This window comes from Pyrus communis, chromosome 3, assembly GCF_041283825.1.
Source record: "Pyrus communis isolate YQ-2024b chromosome 3, ASM4128382v1, whole genome shotgun sequence".
NCBI lineage: Eukaryota > Viridiplantae > Streptophyta > Magnoliopsida > Rosales > Rosaceae > Pyrus > Pyrus communis.
In genome coordinates, this window is record NC_142567.1 from 25,961,352 (window position 1) to 25,978,241 (window position 16,890).

The window sequence follows — 16,890 nt, forward strand, 5'->3', positions numbered from 1 at the left end:
ATGCTCGTAAGTAATGTTTTTGCGCCTCTTCGAAAGGAGGCCTTGAGATTATAGCTGAAGAACAATTGGATTTGTGTTGAAAAACAGTTGGGTTGATTGAAGAACCACTCAAGGTTTTGTTTTCTCGTAGAGATTGAATATGACAAAGGTCCTGAGCTTGATGGCCTTTGACCCTATTTAAAGGTTCTGAGCTTGATACCAGGAAATCTCAGATCTTTCCAAAGCTTATCTTGGTTTCTCTACTTTGTTTGATCCACAATTATAAATAAATATTAAAAGGATAGGATCAAGGGACAAATGTTTTAACAAATATTTTTACATTTTCTTGTAGCTTTTAAGTTTTATGACATCTAGATTAAGGGTGATGTGAAGAGGTTTAAACATTAAATGACTTGGATGATGATGTGGATTATAACTAATAAAGAAAACACTAATTTGAAATAAAAATTAATATCTAATAGGATAAAATTGAAAAAGCCAATAATCAAACTTTGAACCTAGCATAAAAAATAAAAAAATAAGAAAAAAAAAACATGAAAATAACCATCTCCCTCCCTGTAATGCCTTGGATGAATTCTCCTATTTCATTTTATAAAAAATGAACCCTAATAAATAACAAAAAAGAAATGATTTAAAAAAAAAGGCGATACCATGGATAGGATTAATACTCAACAAAAGCGAAACTGTTATAATAATAAAATAAAAAAATTGAAAGCATTCACCAATGAAATCAAGTTGTTTGTTTGATTAGAAAAACTAAAAAAAATAGAAAAATCATTAATGAACCTAAATCGACAAAACTAAAAGGATTTTGCAAAAGCTAATTTAATCACCCTACATATATGAACAATAATATACGATTTAGGGTTTTGTACATTTTTCTTATGTAATGAAGATTTAAGAGACTAATAGCTTGATTCGTTGTAGAAGGCATCAAAATTTTGTATCAATCCTATGAAAGTTGCAGACCTCATCGGCAAAGAGGAAGATGAAGGTTACAAAACTTCGAATCAATGGATTTCTACGTCCTTTCTTGTTTGCACGCTTAAAACTAGGGTTTCTTCATTTTTAATTACTTTCCATATTTTATGCTTTTTGAATTTTATTTTTATGTTTAATATTAGTTAAAATCCACTTAAACATCCATATCATTTAATGAATGAATATGTACCTTTGGATGTTTTGTAATCTAAAGAATTAAAAAAAGTGTAAAAATATTTGTCAAAATATTTGTTCTTTGATCTTATCCTTAAGTAAAACATATATATATATATATATACATATTTATAAGTTTCGTTCAATACTGTTGTTACTGTTGAGTGTTGAAGATACCTTGTATGACGGGAGTTGGAGATCGGAGGTTTAGCTGCGGTAAAGTGGATGAGACGAAAAAAAATTGAGCTAACACATCGGAAAAAACAACACTACAGCTTTATTTATTCATATATTGCATGCATAAGAAGCCAGACAAGAATCTAAAACAATGGCGCATAAGATCTCAAGCACCACAGTAGGCTTTGATAGCATGCTTAGCTTTCTGTCCGTCCTCAGTTAGAAACGAAGGAAATCAAAGTTATCAAACGGCTTATAGGGTGTTTGTCATCAACTAGCTCTTCAGGTACTTGCACGACACTATTTTTATATGAGAATAATGACACCGCATATCTTGTTTTCTTCTCTTTCAGGATGACTTGATGCTCACATGCGCATACCCTATCGTTACTCCATGCCTACCAAATGAAAGTAGAAAAAAAAAAAAAAAAAAAGTGAGATAAGACAGTTAGACCTGGTTTGGTACTGAGGTGATTCTGAAAAAAGCTGCTATCAAAAAAAGCTGGGAGCTGTTTTTGTGTTTGGTGAACACTCAGCTTCTGCTTTTTTTCATAGTTTTGGATGAAAAAAAACAAAAAACAAGAAGCTGCAAAACCCAGCTTTGAAAAACCGGCTTTTTTTCACATCTGTTTTACATAAAAGTTTATCAAACACTCTAATACTGTTTTTTTTTTTTTCAAAAGCACTTTACAAAAAAGTTTACCAAACACTCTGCTGCTTTATTTCACAGCTGCTTATTCTCACAGCACAGCAGAAGCAGTTTTTTTTCAAAGCACAACAATACCAAACCAGCCCTTAGTCAAGGCAATGTGCGTTTGCGCCTTGCACCCGAATCCTGTAAATTACAATAGTTTAGAACAATATAAGCAAGAATAATATGACATGTGAAAGTGACCCACCATGAGTATATCGGATGCCAATACCATAAAAGATGAAGGTGAAGAAGGTGCATAATAAATCCATTGGCCAGCCTTCGTTTTGATCTGCAAACCATTGACCTCACTTTGATGTTGTATGGTTATGAAACACTTGTCTGTGTGAGGAAACAGTCTCACATCATTCTCATTCGTCTGCCCCTGTATTTCATATCCAATGCATCTAGCTGGTAAGTGGTTGATGCCTGCTGAGAGTCATAAAGCCTCCCCACCCCATAAACATCAAACACCATTCTTGTCACCATTTGATCCAATTCTACCATCATCTTTGAGAAGGAATGAACACTTTCACTAGTTCAAAGAACGAAGAGTCGCTCAATGTTAGGCACTATATCGATGTTGAAATTTATTTACCAGTTTCAAATAACATACGCTTATGTTGGCAAACTATGAATCCATATCATCTATCAGAGTGAAATCTTGTCTAAATGTGTGGTCTATATTCAATATGCCAACATAGGTACTTGCTTGAAGATCCAAGTACTTCTTGAAAAAAAATAAAATAGTTAGAAGTGGTTCTTAAAGAAGCATCGTCACGTACTTCTCGAGTAACAACTTCTAGAGCATAGAAGCACTTTAAACATTTTCTACCAGACAGTAAAAAACGCTTTTAATCATAAGAAACCAATTTTAACCCTTCCACGAAAACTTACCCAGACAATCCCTTCTTCATACAGTAAACGAAAAGAAAATTTAGGAATGAGAAACAAAATACCGAAAACGTTCATTTCCTTCAGGCCACATGATACTTGTGAAGTTTTGAGCTCCTTCTGCAGTTTCTGGATTTTCAATGCCCGTGGAAAAATCGTGAGGAAAGAGAGGATTTCTGGCAAAATAGCCGTGGAGAGGCTTGTCACTGGTCTTCTGCATTTTAGTTTCTAAAGGAAGATCACAAAGATCTTTTAACGCAGAAAAAAAGGAGTTTTGAGTTTCCAAAGTATCATTTTTGTAAGCAGCTTCAAAGCAGCCAAACTCTTCCAAGGCATGCTGGACTTGTTTGCATGCCAAGAGCCATGCATCTGTTCCAGGCTCCATGTTTTCATTGGACAAGTCTACAAAAGGAACCACAAGAGGCTGACGATCTGATCCCATATTTCCCAGTTGAACTTTCTTAATTATTAATTAAGCTAGTCTTCAGGAATTGCTTCACTGACAGATCGTAGCAATGAGATGAACATGGTATCATTGTAGATAAATTTATAGCCATTTATAAAAGATAAGTTTAGACAAATTTATAGCCACATATAAAAAAAGTTTAGGTGGGTGCACGTATTGTGCTTCCAATTATTAGATGGTAATAACTGAAGGTCACATCACATATAGCACTAAGGTCATGAATTTAACAGTGGAAGGTTTTAAGTTTCAGTATCATGAATAGCGTGTTTGATATTTAATTACAGTGTTCTAAAAGCTTTCGTTAAATGCCGCTTGAGCACTAGGCAGCTGGTTACTACTACAATTAGCCTCTAGGTGTTAGAAAAAAAAAAAAATGGTGCTTAGACCTTTGTAAGAGTTGCTTAGACCTTTGTAACATCTATTTTGCATATTATTTTTCAATAAATCACTAGAGACTAGTTGGATATTTGGACTCTGCCAATTTTATTCCATATTTGAGTGCTAAATTTTGGTGTTATTATTATGTGAGTTTGTCAGTTTTAATTTGAGTGCAAATTTTTATATATAACTTGAAATTTTAAATTAGATAATAAGTTAAGTTCAAGTTGAAACTTGAAATAGAAAGCAACTAGGGAAGGTTTCGAGAGGGAGAGAGAGAATGAGTCGATAGGAAAGAGGGAAAAACTAAGGGCTCATTAGGAAGCGCTTTTAAAATGACTGAAAGCATTTTTGGTGACACATTCCGACCCGGAATGTCCACTAGGACTCTGAATCGAGTTGTGCTGGCCGACACCTAGAAGGTGACGAAGCCATAAAGTGTAGTGATGTGGAAAATGTGAATAAATTTAAACCTAAAAGTGCCTAAATATAAGAGTGCGTTGTGTGCGGAAATGAACCTAATTCACACGTGGTGATAGAGCATAAATACAATACAGTAAAATGGGATGAGAAATTATACCATTGAAGGTATTTGTCTGCACCAAGATTTACCAATATTCCTCGTCAACACAAAAGCTCTGCTACTAGAACCTGGAGGGACGAAAAACAAAAGGGTGAGTGGGCACAAAAACAAAGGTTTATGAAACACAGTTATTTTCCAAACATACTAACCCATCGCTGTAAAATATCTATAGTTTCCTGAAAATCATACTACGTATAGGTATGAAATCAAATGCATGCCAACAATAAAATCCAGAAATATGTAATAATATACGCTTTAGTGTTACAATCTCGTAAAGACTAGTGCTATTCACTGTCACATACGAGTCAGAATTGCCTATTGCAATCTATATGACAGGACTAGCACCTACTTAGATCCAAAGCGAGCGTGCAGTGCTGATGTGAATAACATGTGAAAGACTAGCCGGGCCCTAGGCTGAGCACTAATACCTAGGTGTAGCAATGATGAGCGGACTACATGAATATATATATATATATATATATGCATGCCGTAATGATTCAATGATTCAATGATTTCAATCAACAATATGAACTTACCTGCGTATCCCGTAGGATTATTTTAGCATCTCACAACAATACAATATTTATGAGCAGGTAAAATGCATATGAATATGCCATGACAATATATAAATCTTAACCACACAACAGTATTTTTTTAGAATTAAATAAATCATGGCAATATATGTATAAACCAATTTAAAAGCATTTGCAGAAACTATACTATATATATATATATGAAAACAAAATGCCCACTCACAGAACATGACGTCGGGTCGAACCCGCCTCGCCGCTTCAAGGATCCTTGCAATGTGTTTCACCTAGAAATGAAACCATTATGTAATTATGAATAACGTATTAACATATAAACGAGTTCTTCGTACAAAATACGGCTAATAAAGAAACTATTTTAAAATGGTCGAACTTCGAGAAAAGAAGGGCAGATTCGGGTCCGGCATGTTGAAAAACCTAAGGAGGGACATCGGGTTCCTCCACGGCGTGCACGCACCCACGCGCACCTCGCATGCCTTCATCGTGAGTTTTCCAGATTTTTTTTCTTCATGTTTTTCCCCTAAATTTAGGAGCTCATTTCAAGCTCAATTTTCAACCAAATTCAATGATTCAAAGGCCAACTAGAAGCTAGAAATTTGGGGAACATGTTTGTACCAGTTTGAAGTCGAATAGTGGCCGCAGTTGGCCGGGTAAATGGTCTTAAAGTGGCCAAATGGCCACGGGTCCAAGTTTTCCAGAATCCGGGAAATTTCATCCCAAATTTCAGAGCTAATTTCTAGCTCGATTCTCAATCAAATTTGATGATTCGAGAGCCATATTAAACCTAGAAATATAGAGAACAAGTTTATACCAAATTATAGCCGATTTTATGTCGGTGTTGGCCGGAAAAATAGCCTAAAGATGGTCAAACGGTCACGGCCAAATTTTCCAGAAATCTGGAAATTTCTTCCCAACTTTCGTAACTAATTTCTAGTTCGATACTTAACCAAACTTGATGATTCGAAAACCATTTTCAATTTAGAAATGTAGAGAAGATATTCATTCCCTTAGGAGGCCCAATAGAGATCGGAGTTGGCCGGAAAAATTGCTGGAAAATAGCCAAACAACCAAGATTGGAAATTTCCAGAATGAACAGTGACCTTCCTTTGTGTTTTCCGAGGTCCTACGCCACCAAAACCACCCAAAAACTTACCAATCATGAACCTAGACATGATCTACAATGATAGGGACCAATTTCGAGGCTTACCTTGGCCGGAAATGGTCAGAATTCACCGGAGAATAGTGATGCACAGTGATGGTACTGTGCAGCGCGGGGAGGTAGTTTTCTCCTATTTCTAGGTCCAATGGCTCACAAGGATTACAAGGGATGATGGTGGGGGGGGGGGGGGGGGTTACCTTGCTGTGGTTGCAGGTGTAGAGGTGTGGGTGTGTGTATGTCTCGGCAAAAGAGGAGGTGAAGGAGTAAAGGTGAGTGAGAGTGAAAGAAGACGATGAAAATAGAGTGAGAGAGAGATATCACGGGACAGAAAAGGACCCCCAAGAAAAATGGGAAATCTTGCCACGTGTCAGAGAAAGTGTGGTAAAAAAATGTAGAAATATCTTCAATGCATAAATTATCCAAAATGCCCCTATCGTTCCGATTTCGGTAAAATCTTCGTTTTAGCTCCAAATTCAATTCCGCTTGTGCCCACGCATTTGTATCATTGAGAACTACGCAAATACACTAAAAGAATGAGTCATATGTCCCTCTAACCGATGGTCAACGGAAATCAAAATCCTTACCTCTAGGAGTATTTTTATCAAATCACTCATTTAAAATTAATAAAATTATAAAATTAGAAACGGGTTGTGACATTTGATGAAATTGATTTTAAGTTCCTTGTACTTAAAATCTTCTCCTCTTTAACAAGAAAACAATAGCTCTTCCAATCAATAGGACTTGGGACAACAATGAACCAAGAGCTTGCAATAGCAGTGGCTTAAGCTTTATATGGTTCATTGCAACTGAAAAATCCGAGGGGCATTGCTTTGAGAATACCGCTGTTGCTATTCTTCCCAAATTGCATGAGCACTAGTCATGTAGAGAATACTGTCTGAAATATCATAATCAATTGAATTGATGATCCAGGCAGCAATCATGCCGTTGCATCTCTTCCTTGTAGCATGGTCGTCGGACTTGGTTTCGGCGGAGGGTTTGTAACAGTGCCATCAACAAGACCACGTTTGTTTTGCTCGGGGCCAGGTTTAATAGTTGTCCACATTAAGGGGCTTCTAGACCAACACCACGATTGTTGAAATTTTTTAGATAAATGGGCTCGGAGATTCCATTCTAACGATATCGATACTGTTTTCAACTTTACCACTTGCTTGATCCTTCAAGTGTGGAGTTTTACCACAAAAGATCTCGGTATTAGTTAGAGTAGGTTAATTATATTTAAACCCATTGGTTTTCTTTCCCCCCATCGATGTGGGACTGCCAACACGTCCCCTCACCTGTAACCACATTTAGTGGTTCACATATGGAGATCCACACATTAGCAATTAAAACTCAAAGGTCGGCTCCAATGGAGTCCAGACTTGTTTTCGACTTGTTTTCAATCTTTTCAGAAAGTGTCTCTTAAGAACTCAAAGGCATGCTCTATGTTAAAAGTCCAAACTTGTTTCCAAGCTCACACTTCCTGATGACAAGTTTTTGGCTTGCATGGGCCTGTAACCGTGGACTCTGATACATGTTGAAATTTTAGTTTGTTTCTAAGCCCACACTTCCTGGTGACAACCCCACTATAACGATCACATGCCCAATCTAAAAAGTCTCGATATTAGTTAGAGTAGGGTAATCATATTTAAACTCATTGGTTTTCTTTTTCTCCACCGATGCGGGATTGCCAACAAACGATGGGGTGGTCTGAATGACGAAAAACAATGGATTGGAAGCATCAGCTTGGCATCAGGCTTGCTTTCGCTCAAAGTCTGAATTCTTAACCATGGCTAAGGTGGACGACATAAAAAAATAAAAAAAAAAAAAAAAAAAAAACTCGCTGCTTGTGTCTTAGACTGGAGGAAAAGGGAAACAGCGGCAGAAAAAGAACTAGTGTTTTAACCTAGCTCTGGATACCATGTAAAAATTATGTTTGGCTAAATGATTTCTTTCAATCCGATACAAAGACTATACAGTCATTATGTTGATAAGAAATAATACAAATCAGTCACAAACTTTGTTTCCTATTTTAAGCCACCATATCAGGAATGTTCATATCATTGACTTCTTAACACAAATGACCGAAGTACAGTAGTCCGTTGTCCTTACAACCGATTTTGTCCCCTCTCTAGGGTAGTACCACGTGGGGCTGGTATTTTGAACTCGATCCGTTAAAACTAGTATTTGGGTGGGTGTTTAACGAATCAACCCGTTAGTCACCAGTTAAATAACAGATCATTTTAGGTCAACCCGTGAAACCCATTAGCACCTATTAACACCAATTAGGGAGGACTTTTGTGTCATTTCATAGTTGGAATAGAAAACCTAGCTTTCTGTCTGTTCGCTCACGTTCGAACCCGGTCTGCACGTTCCTCTCCGGGGCTGCTGTTTACTGAGTTCTGCCACCCTCTCTCCGATAAGTTCCGATTCCCTTTCACCTCTTCTTCCATGGCGATTACTTTTTGTTTCTGCAGATTATATTTTTCGACTATTTTTCTCAGTTTTTTATTAGAATTGAGAGCTACTTTTTGTTCCATGACGAAGAAGCCGCCTCAGCGGTGGTGAAGGAACTGAGAGCGTCCTTCGTCTCGGCCTCTCGGGAATTAGGTTTTGATTAGAATTTGCAGAAAAATTTTGGGTCTTGGATTTTTTTGTTGGCTCCTGAATGTTTTGGTGTGCACATGCTGATCGATTGATGCACTCTCACCAACTCTCCCTCTTACATGTCAATAATTCATATCTATATGCTAAATCATGAATTGGATTGTCATCAGAATTTGCTGATTGATGTAGTTCAATACAAAACTCTATTATATGCTGATTGCTTACTCAGTTGTTTTGTTACATCATTGCTCACTCAGTTGTTTCATCAAATCACTCCATGACTTGCATATGCACACAAACCGAATGAAAGAAGGAGGTGGCTAGCACAAGCACCAGGATGCTAAGATTTTTTTCTTACACAGTGTAAAAAAAAAAAAACAAAAAAAAGGGTTAACGGGTTGAAACGGATGATCCGTTAGCTTAACGGGTTGGATTCAGGTAATCCGTTAGCTTAACGGGTCGGATTCAATCCGATCCAAATCCAGTAAACCCGACCCGTTTACAGGTCTAGTACCACGGTGCAGCAGGAATGATGACGTCCGGTCTTTAGGATTCGACAGCCCACTTTTATATTATCGTGCACTCCCAATGTCTAGTCGAGTCACCAAGCTTGAGGAACTCAATACAGACCAATATTCAGTAAGGAGATTATATGGAGATGAGAGAAGAAGGTAATGGAATCACTCTCGAAGGGTGAATTACTCTCTTTATATATAAATGAGTCCCTCCTCACTATAGCACCATTATATGATAATCTAGTGATTTTAATAGGACATAATATTGCACCAAAGGATAATAGCAACGGTATTGTAACATATGACTATTGAACAAATGAATATGCTTATTTAAGACGACATAAACGGAATGAAGATAGAATTAAATTTGAATCAAATTCCAACAACATGCAGTAGAAAAGCTGCCGCATGAAGCCACCAACATATTCTTCGATGCAAAAAGATTATGCTATGATAGGTGTGACATTCTATTGAACTATTTTATGCAACACTAAGAGTCTAAGACAATGACGGTGCCAACAAAAAGAGATATTAAACACCCAAAAAAAAAAAAAACTTCTGTTCATTACAATAATATTACATGCAGTAGAGAAACAGCTAGAAACGAAAGGAAGACAACAAATTAACTGTAAGGTACGTGCCTCTTAGATCAAAAGGGATCTTGAAGACCACATTAGGCTTCGATAGGACTCTTAAATTTGTGTGTCTCCACATTTTGAGTGAAACGAAGGTAATCGAAATGACCAAATGTCTTATATCTGAAGGGGTGTTTGTCTACAACAAACTCTTTAGGTACTTGCACAATTCCATCACTTTTATATGAGAATAATGCCAGTGAATATCTTGTTTTGTTCTCTTTCATGATGACTTGATGCCCACACAAGGTTATTCCGTCGTTACTTCATGCCTACAAAATGAAAATAGAAAAATAAAACAAACAAAAGGTGAGTTAAGTTACCTACTGCAGTTTGTGTTCATCCTCTCACACCCGAGTTTGAATTTACGTTTCTGTAAATTAAACTAGTTTATAATTTTTCTTTGTAAAAGAAAAACATGCAATATAACAATCTAAGCTGGAATGACTTGAAATGTGGAAGTTACCCACCATTAGTGCATCGGTTGCCAACACTAGAAAGGATGAAGGTGAAGAAGGTGCTGCCTCAACCCATTGGTCATCCTCTGTTTTGATCTGCAGACCATTGACATCATTTTGGTGTTGTTTGGATGTGAAATTCCTGTCTGTGTGAGGAAGCAGTCCAGATCAGTCTCATTCGTATGTTGTGGTTTATAATTAATGCATCTAAGCTGGTAAGTGGACGATGCCTTGTGAGAGTCATAAGGCATCCCCACACAATAAGTATCAAACACCATTCTTGTCACCATTCGATCCAATTCTACCACCATCTTTAAGAAGGAATGAACACTCTCACTAGTTCAAAGAACAAAGACAACGATAAGTGGACGCAATTTATATATCTTAGTGTGTGTGTGTGTGTGTGTGTGTTTTTTTATTTTTTTTTGTCGAAAGATAATTTCATTGAAAAAGGGGAAAACATACATGAAGAGGCAAAACCACTCCAGTCCCAGAAAGATGGCCAACAATACCCAAAAAAGAAAATAAATGGCCAAGCAGAGATAGAGAATTAAACAGGTTGTAAACACGAAGTAAGATTCTCTCCCCTTCTATTACCATCCCCTTCTCTCACACTCTTTTTTTTGTCTTATTCTCTATATGAAAAATTCAAAACAAGATGTAGACGTGACGTAATCATAACCGTTTAAATAGGAGGGGATGAAAGGGGAGAGAGATTAGAAGGGGAGAGAATCCTACTCCTGTAAACACCACATGAAAAGCAGCTTCTGTTCGACCTGAGGCGACCCTCTAACCCCGAAATGCTCTTTTATCATAGTTTTGAATAGTATACTATGCTTGTGTCAGAAGCCTAAAAGTGCTTTTATTAGTTTATTCAAAATCTAAATGCTTCTTCATGAATGACCTCTTGAAGAATCATTTGACAAGTGTTTTTCAAAAAGCACATGTAGGACTTAAAAACACGTAAATTTTAATGGCAAATGCTGTTAGAGATATTAAGCAAATGGGTTAGATGATGACAAGTGTCAAAGGATTAAGAGTAGTTGTTAGTTTTGTAGTATGTTGTGTTTGTTGTATAAATACTCAAGTACAATTGCTTACACATTAAGAAAATAAGAAGAAATACATTTTGATATAGTTTTACTTCTCTCTCTTCTTTCTCTGTCAAAGCTCTCGAATTCTTCTCTATTAGGAATGCTATAGAACTTCATCTACAAGGTTAACATGGTATCAATCGCTACCATAGCTAACGCTTGATCTCTGATCCTTTTGCTTCCGCTACTGTGTAGAGCTCTTCTTCTTCATCTTCTCTGTGCTCGGTGTTGCTGCTCATCGTCTTTTGGCAGCTTTGACTTCGAGTTCTCTCTGTGCGATTCTAGGGTTTCACCAACTTTTGGAATTTGTTCTTCGTCTTCTCCGAGACTTCGTCCTCTGCCTACCAGGTGTTTGTTATAATTCCCGATTGCTAATTCTTCTTCAATTCCAAAATTTGCAGCTTATTGATTTGCAATCATGGTTATTGCTTCTCAATTAAAACTTGTTCAGTCTCCAATTATTGCACTTATTTCATCAATTTCCACATCTATGAGTGTTAAACTTGATGACTTGAATTATCTTAATTGGAATTTTCAAATGCAATTACTACTTGAAAGTAATGGGATTATGGGATTTGTTGATGGTACGAATCCATGTCATGCTTGCTGCAATCTTCAATCTGGAGACTCTGGAGTAGTTTCTAATTCATCCACATCTGTTGAAACTGATGAGTATTGTATATAGATGATGCATGATAGAGCTCTTATGCAATTGATTACTTCTACTCTATCCCCTGTAGCCATGTCGTGTGTAATTGGTAGTACTTGCTCTCAGGATCTATTGGACTCGCTTAAAGGAACAATTTTCTTCTGTTTCTCGGACTAGCATATTCCAAATGAAGTCTAATCTTTAAACAATCAAGAAAGGTTTTGATTCAGTTGCTTAATACTTACAAAAGATTAAGGAAGCAAGAGATTATCTCTCAGCTGCTAGTGTTCCTTTTGCTTATGAAGATATTGTTATCCTTGCACTTAATGGCTTACCTGCTGAGTACAACACATTTAGGTGTGTTATTAGGGTCGCGAAAATGTGATCTCAATGAAGGAATTCAGGTCTCAGTTGCTTGCTAAAGAGACTATAATTGAATCTAATACTCAGGCTCCATTTATATCTGCAATGGTTGCTAATAATTCCCCGCAAGTATCACAAGGGTCATTCTCTGGTGGAAATGGACAATCTCAGTTTGTGACTGGTAATTTCCGGAACTCTAATGGTACTAAGAACCGAAGTAAAGGCAAGTTCAATCAAGGTCCTAGAAACTTCAATTCTAGGCAATTTAATCCAACTCAAACACATGTTCTTCCTACACCAACTCCTGGAGTTCTTGGTCAACCACCAGGTCTTTATTCTTCAAGTTCTTCAGCTCCCCAAATGGTTATTTGTCAGTTATGTAACACTGAGGGTCATTCTGTAGCTTTTTGTGTTTCCAAACCACCCACAAGAACTCAGTGTCAAATATGTGGTAAAACAAATCATGCAACTTGGTTTTGTTTTCATAATGATAAAGGCCCTAACTATATTGGTTCTAGTTCTGGAACCTCATATCAGCAAGGGTCTTCTTCATTTTCTCCTGTCAGTAGAGTACAAGGTTATCAGTCTTTAATGGCATCTCCTCAATTTCCTCAGTAATCTATGCAAGCTATGCATTCTGTTCTTTCTCAGCCTACTCCACAGTCTACTCCTCAGATTTGGCTTACTAATTTGGGAGCAACAAATCCTGCAGATTTGACTAATCTAGCTCTAGCATCTCCATATCCCTCTAATGAAGTCATTCAAACAGCCAATGTTGAAGGTTTGCGTGTATCTCATGTTGGCAATACTACACTTAAGCTGAATTTTGTTCAGCCTATTAAACTAAACTTTGTATTATATGTTCCTTAGTTAACTCAGAATTTGTTGTCAGTGCACAAAATTTGCCTTGACAATAATTGTTGGCTCATTTTTTATGCATTTGCTTTCTGGATTCATGACAAGGCCACATGGATGATACTATTCAAAGGGTTGTGCAGTAATGGACTCTACCCCATTTCATCTCCTGCCACTTCCAATCTTAGGGTTTCTAAACCAATTCACCAAGCTAAAGCACTTCTTGGGCAGCTGATTAATTCTTCAATTTGGCACCAAAGATTAGGTCACTGTTCTAATCCCATTGTTACCTTAATGTTGAATAAAGCCAACTTATCATGTACTAAGGATTCTTCACCTATTATGTGTCAAAGTTGTTTAGAAGGAAAGTTTTGTAAAATACCTTTTCCAGTCAATGTTAATAAGTTTGTAAAACCTTTTGAGGTGGTGCATAGTGATCTTTGGGGTCCTGCACCTTGTTTTTCAGTTGATGGCTTCAAATACTATGTACATTTGTAGATGAATGTACCAGATTTTGTTGGTTGTTTCCTCTTATGAATAAATCTGATCTTTGTGCCACTTACATTACCTTTTATTCTTTTGTCCTCAATCAATTTTCGACAACCATTAAAGTTCTACAAAGTGATTTTTTTTTTTTGGGGGGGGGAGGGGAGGGGGGGTGGTATATATTTCTCACAAACTTCAAACCTTTCTTTTAAACAAAGGGATCTCACATCATAAATCTTGTCCTTACACCCTTGAGCAGAATGGTTTAGCTGAGAGGAAACATAGGCACATTATTGAAACTACAATTACTTAACTTCAAACAGCAAGGCTACCTTCTCAGTTTTGGTCTTTTGCATGTCAAACATCCATATATCTTATTAATAGAATGTCATCACATGTTTTATCCAATAACTCACCATTTCAGAGTTTATTCGGTATTGATCCTGTTCTTTCATCTTAAAATATTTGGTTGTACCATCACCTGTTTTATCCAATAACTCACCATTTCAGAGTTTATTTGGTATTGATCATGTTCTCTCATCTTAAAATATTTGGTTGTACCTGTTACCCTATCTTTAAGCCATATAATACCACAAAGTTACATGCTAAAACCATTAAATGTGTTTTTTTGGGATATGCCTCAAAATACAAAGGGTTTATTTGTTATGATGTACCTCACAAGAAAGTGTATATTTCTAGGCATGTGGTTTTCTTTGAACAAGAATTTCCATATACAGATTTATTAACTTTTCCAAAATCAAAAATCTCATCTCCACTTACACATCTTGAACCTGTATCATGTCATGTTCCTTTTGTGACTCCCAATAATATAATAGTGCCATCTTCATTATCAAGTCCAAATTCAGCAGGTCATGTGCTTGCAGAGATTTCATCACCTTCCCCAGCCTCATCTCATTCCCCTAGTTCCCCTACAACATCTACTAATGTTCAGTTCCATTCTTAACCCTAACCTACACCTTCTCCAGCCACTTCCACCAATGTTTCCTCTCGGTCCATTACTGATGCAGTACATGTATTTTCTCAGCCTTCTGTGGTGCTTGATCATTATCCTAAGGTTCTTCCAGTGGTGTTAGATATTCCACCACTCAATCTCCATCCTATGCAAACCAGGAGTAAGAATGGCATTATTAAGAAGAAAACTCTTTTGTCTGCATTATCTGCATCTTCTTTAATTAATTTATCAGTCATGGAACCAGCTACATATAAGTCTACTCTTAAGTGTCCCCTTTGGTTCAATGCTATAAAGGAAGAAATTGCAGCATTACATACACAAGATACTTGGAGTTTGGTGGATCTACCTGTAAACAAGAACTTGGTGGTTTGTAAATGGGTGTTCAAGATAAAAAGACATGCTGATGGTTCTGTTGCAAGGCATAAAGCCAGATTGGTGGCCAAGGGCTTTAGTCAAGAACCTGGAGTTGATTATACTGAGACATTTAGTCTGGTAGTTAAGCCTACAACAGTAAGAATGCTTTTGGCATTAGCTGCTTATTTTGATTGGCCTTTAAGGCAACTGGATGTGAAAAATGCATTTTTACATGACATTTTGCAGGAAGAAATTTATATGGCTCAGCCACCTGGCATTGAGGATCCATTACATCCTCATTTGGTCTGTAGGCTTCACAAATCACTTATGGTTTGAAACAAGCCCCAAAGGCTTGGAATGAGAAGTTCACTGCATTTCTTCCAAAATTGGGGTTCCATAATACATATTTAGATTCATCTCTCTTTGTGAAAGTTATTGGTTTTGATATTGTGGTTCTCTTACTTTATGTCGATGACATATTAGTAACTGGCAATGCTTCCACAGTTATCTCACAAGTGATTTCAGCATTGACTATTGAGTTTGATATCAAGGATTTAGGTTCTTTGCATTATTTCCTGGGAATACAAATTACCAAGATTGCCAATGGTTTATTTCTTTCCCAATAGAAGTATGTTCAAGACTTATTAAACAAAACTAAGATGCTTGATTCTAAGGCTTGTGATACTTCCTGTCTTCCTTACAATAGGTTGCTTAAGGATGATGGTGATCCTTACAATAATCCAATGTTATATAGAAGTGTTGTAGATGCTTTACAGTACCTTACTTTTACTATGCCCGATATTCCCATCTCAGTTCATCAAGTGTGTCAGTTTATGTAGACGCCAATGAACGTTCACTTCACTGCTGTCAAGAGAATATTGAGGTATTTGAAGGGTACCATGAACTTTGGCATTAATTACACTCGAGGTGATCTCAGTTTGAAAGCATTTAGTGACGCTGATTGGACCGGTGACTCTAATGACCGAAGGTCAACCACTAGTTTAGTGGTAATTTTGGGTAATAATCCTATTTCTTGGTTTTCCAGGAAACAACAGACATTTTCTCGATCTTCTACTGAAGCTGAGTATCGGGCATTGTCATCCACTGTTGCTGAGCTAGATTGGATTAAACAACTTCTGGTTTTTCTGCATTTCCATTACTGTCTCCTTTTGTTTTGTTTTGTGATAATCTTTCTACTATAGTGTTGTCATTCAATCCTATTCAGCATCAAAAAACAAAACATATTGAGATCGATGTACACTTTGTCAGGGAGAGAGTTGCCAAACATCAGCTTTATGTGCAGTTTGTTTCATCTTAGAAGCAGTTTGTAGACATTCTGACAAAAGGATTAAGTTCCACTTTGTTTCGTATACATTGTAACAATCTCATGCTAGGATTCTCTAAGCATGAGATTGAGGGAAGATGTTAGAGATATTAAGTAAATAGGTTAGATGATGACAAATGTCAAAGGATTAAGAGTAGTTGTTAGTTTTGTAGTCTGTTGTGTTTGTTGTATAAATACTCAAGTACAGTTGCTTACACATTAAGAAAATAAGAAGAAATACATTTTGATGCAGTTTTACTTTTCTCTCTTCTTTCTCTGTCAAAGCTCTTGAATTCTTCTCCATCAGGAATGCTATAGAACTTCATCTACAAGGTTAACAAATGCAACAAGAAGTGCTTGTTAGCCATTCCAATATCATTCCTCAAACAGGCCCATATGTACATTCATAAAAAATAGGAAAACTTTGGAGTGAGTAGATCAATACTGAAAAGAGTAATAGGGAGACTACATGTTTATATCATATTGAAGTATCATACTATGTGACAAGTGATTCATACAACCAACATGA

At 36.7% G+C, this 16,890-nt stretch overlaps 1 long non-coding RNA gene and 1 pseudogene across 2 annotated transcripts; one reads left to right on the plus strand and one right to left on the minus strand.

Moving 5' to 3' along the window:
• Positions 1–14: 14 nt before the first annotated feature.
• LOC148698218 (uncharacterized) lies at positions 15–298 on the plus strand. Its single transcript, XR_015960986.1, has 2 exons — positions 15–148; positions 184–298. It is a non-coding gene; the product is annotated as an uncharacterized LOC148698218 (long non-coding RNA).
• A 1,116-nt stretch (positions 299–1,414) lies between these two features.
• Positions 1,415–3,842, minus strand: LOC137716606 (putative 2-oxoglutarate-dependent dioxygenase AOP1; annotated as a pseudogene). Its single transcript, XR_015960988.1, has 3 exons — positions 2,983–3,842; positions 2,232–2,558; positions 1,415–1,730 (listed from the first exon to the last, which is right to left on the minus strand). The product of XR_015960988.1 is annotated as a putative 2-oxoglutarate-dependent dioxygenase AOP1 (transcript).
• Positions 3,843–16,890: the final 13,048 nt, after the last annotated feature.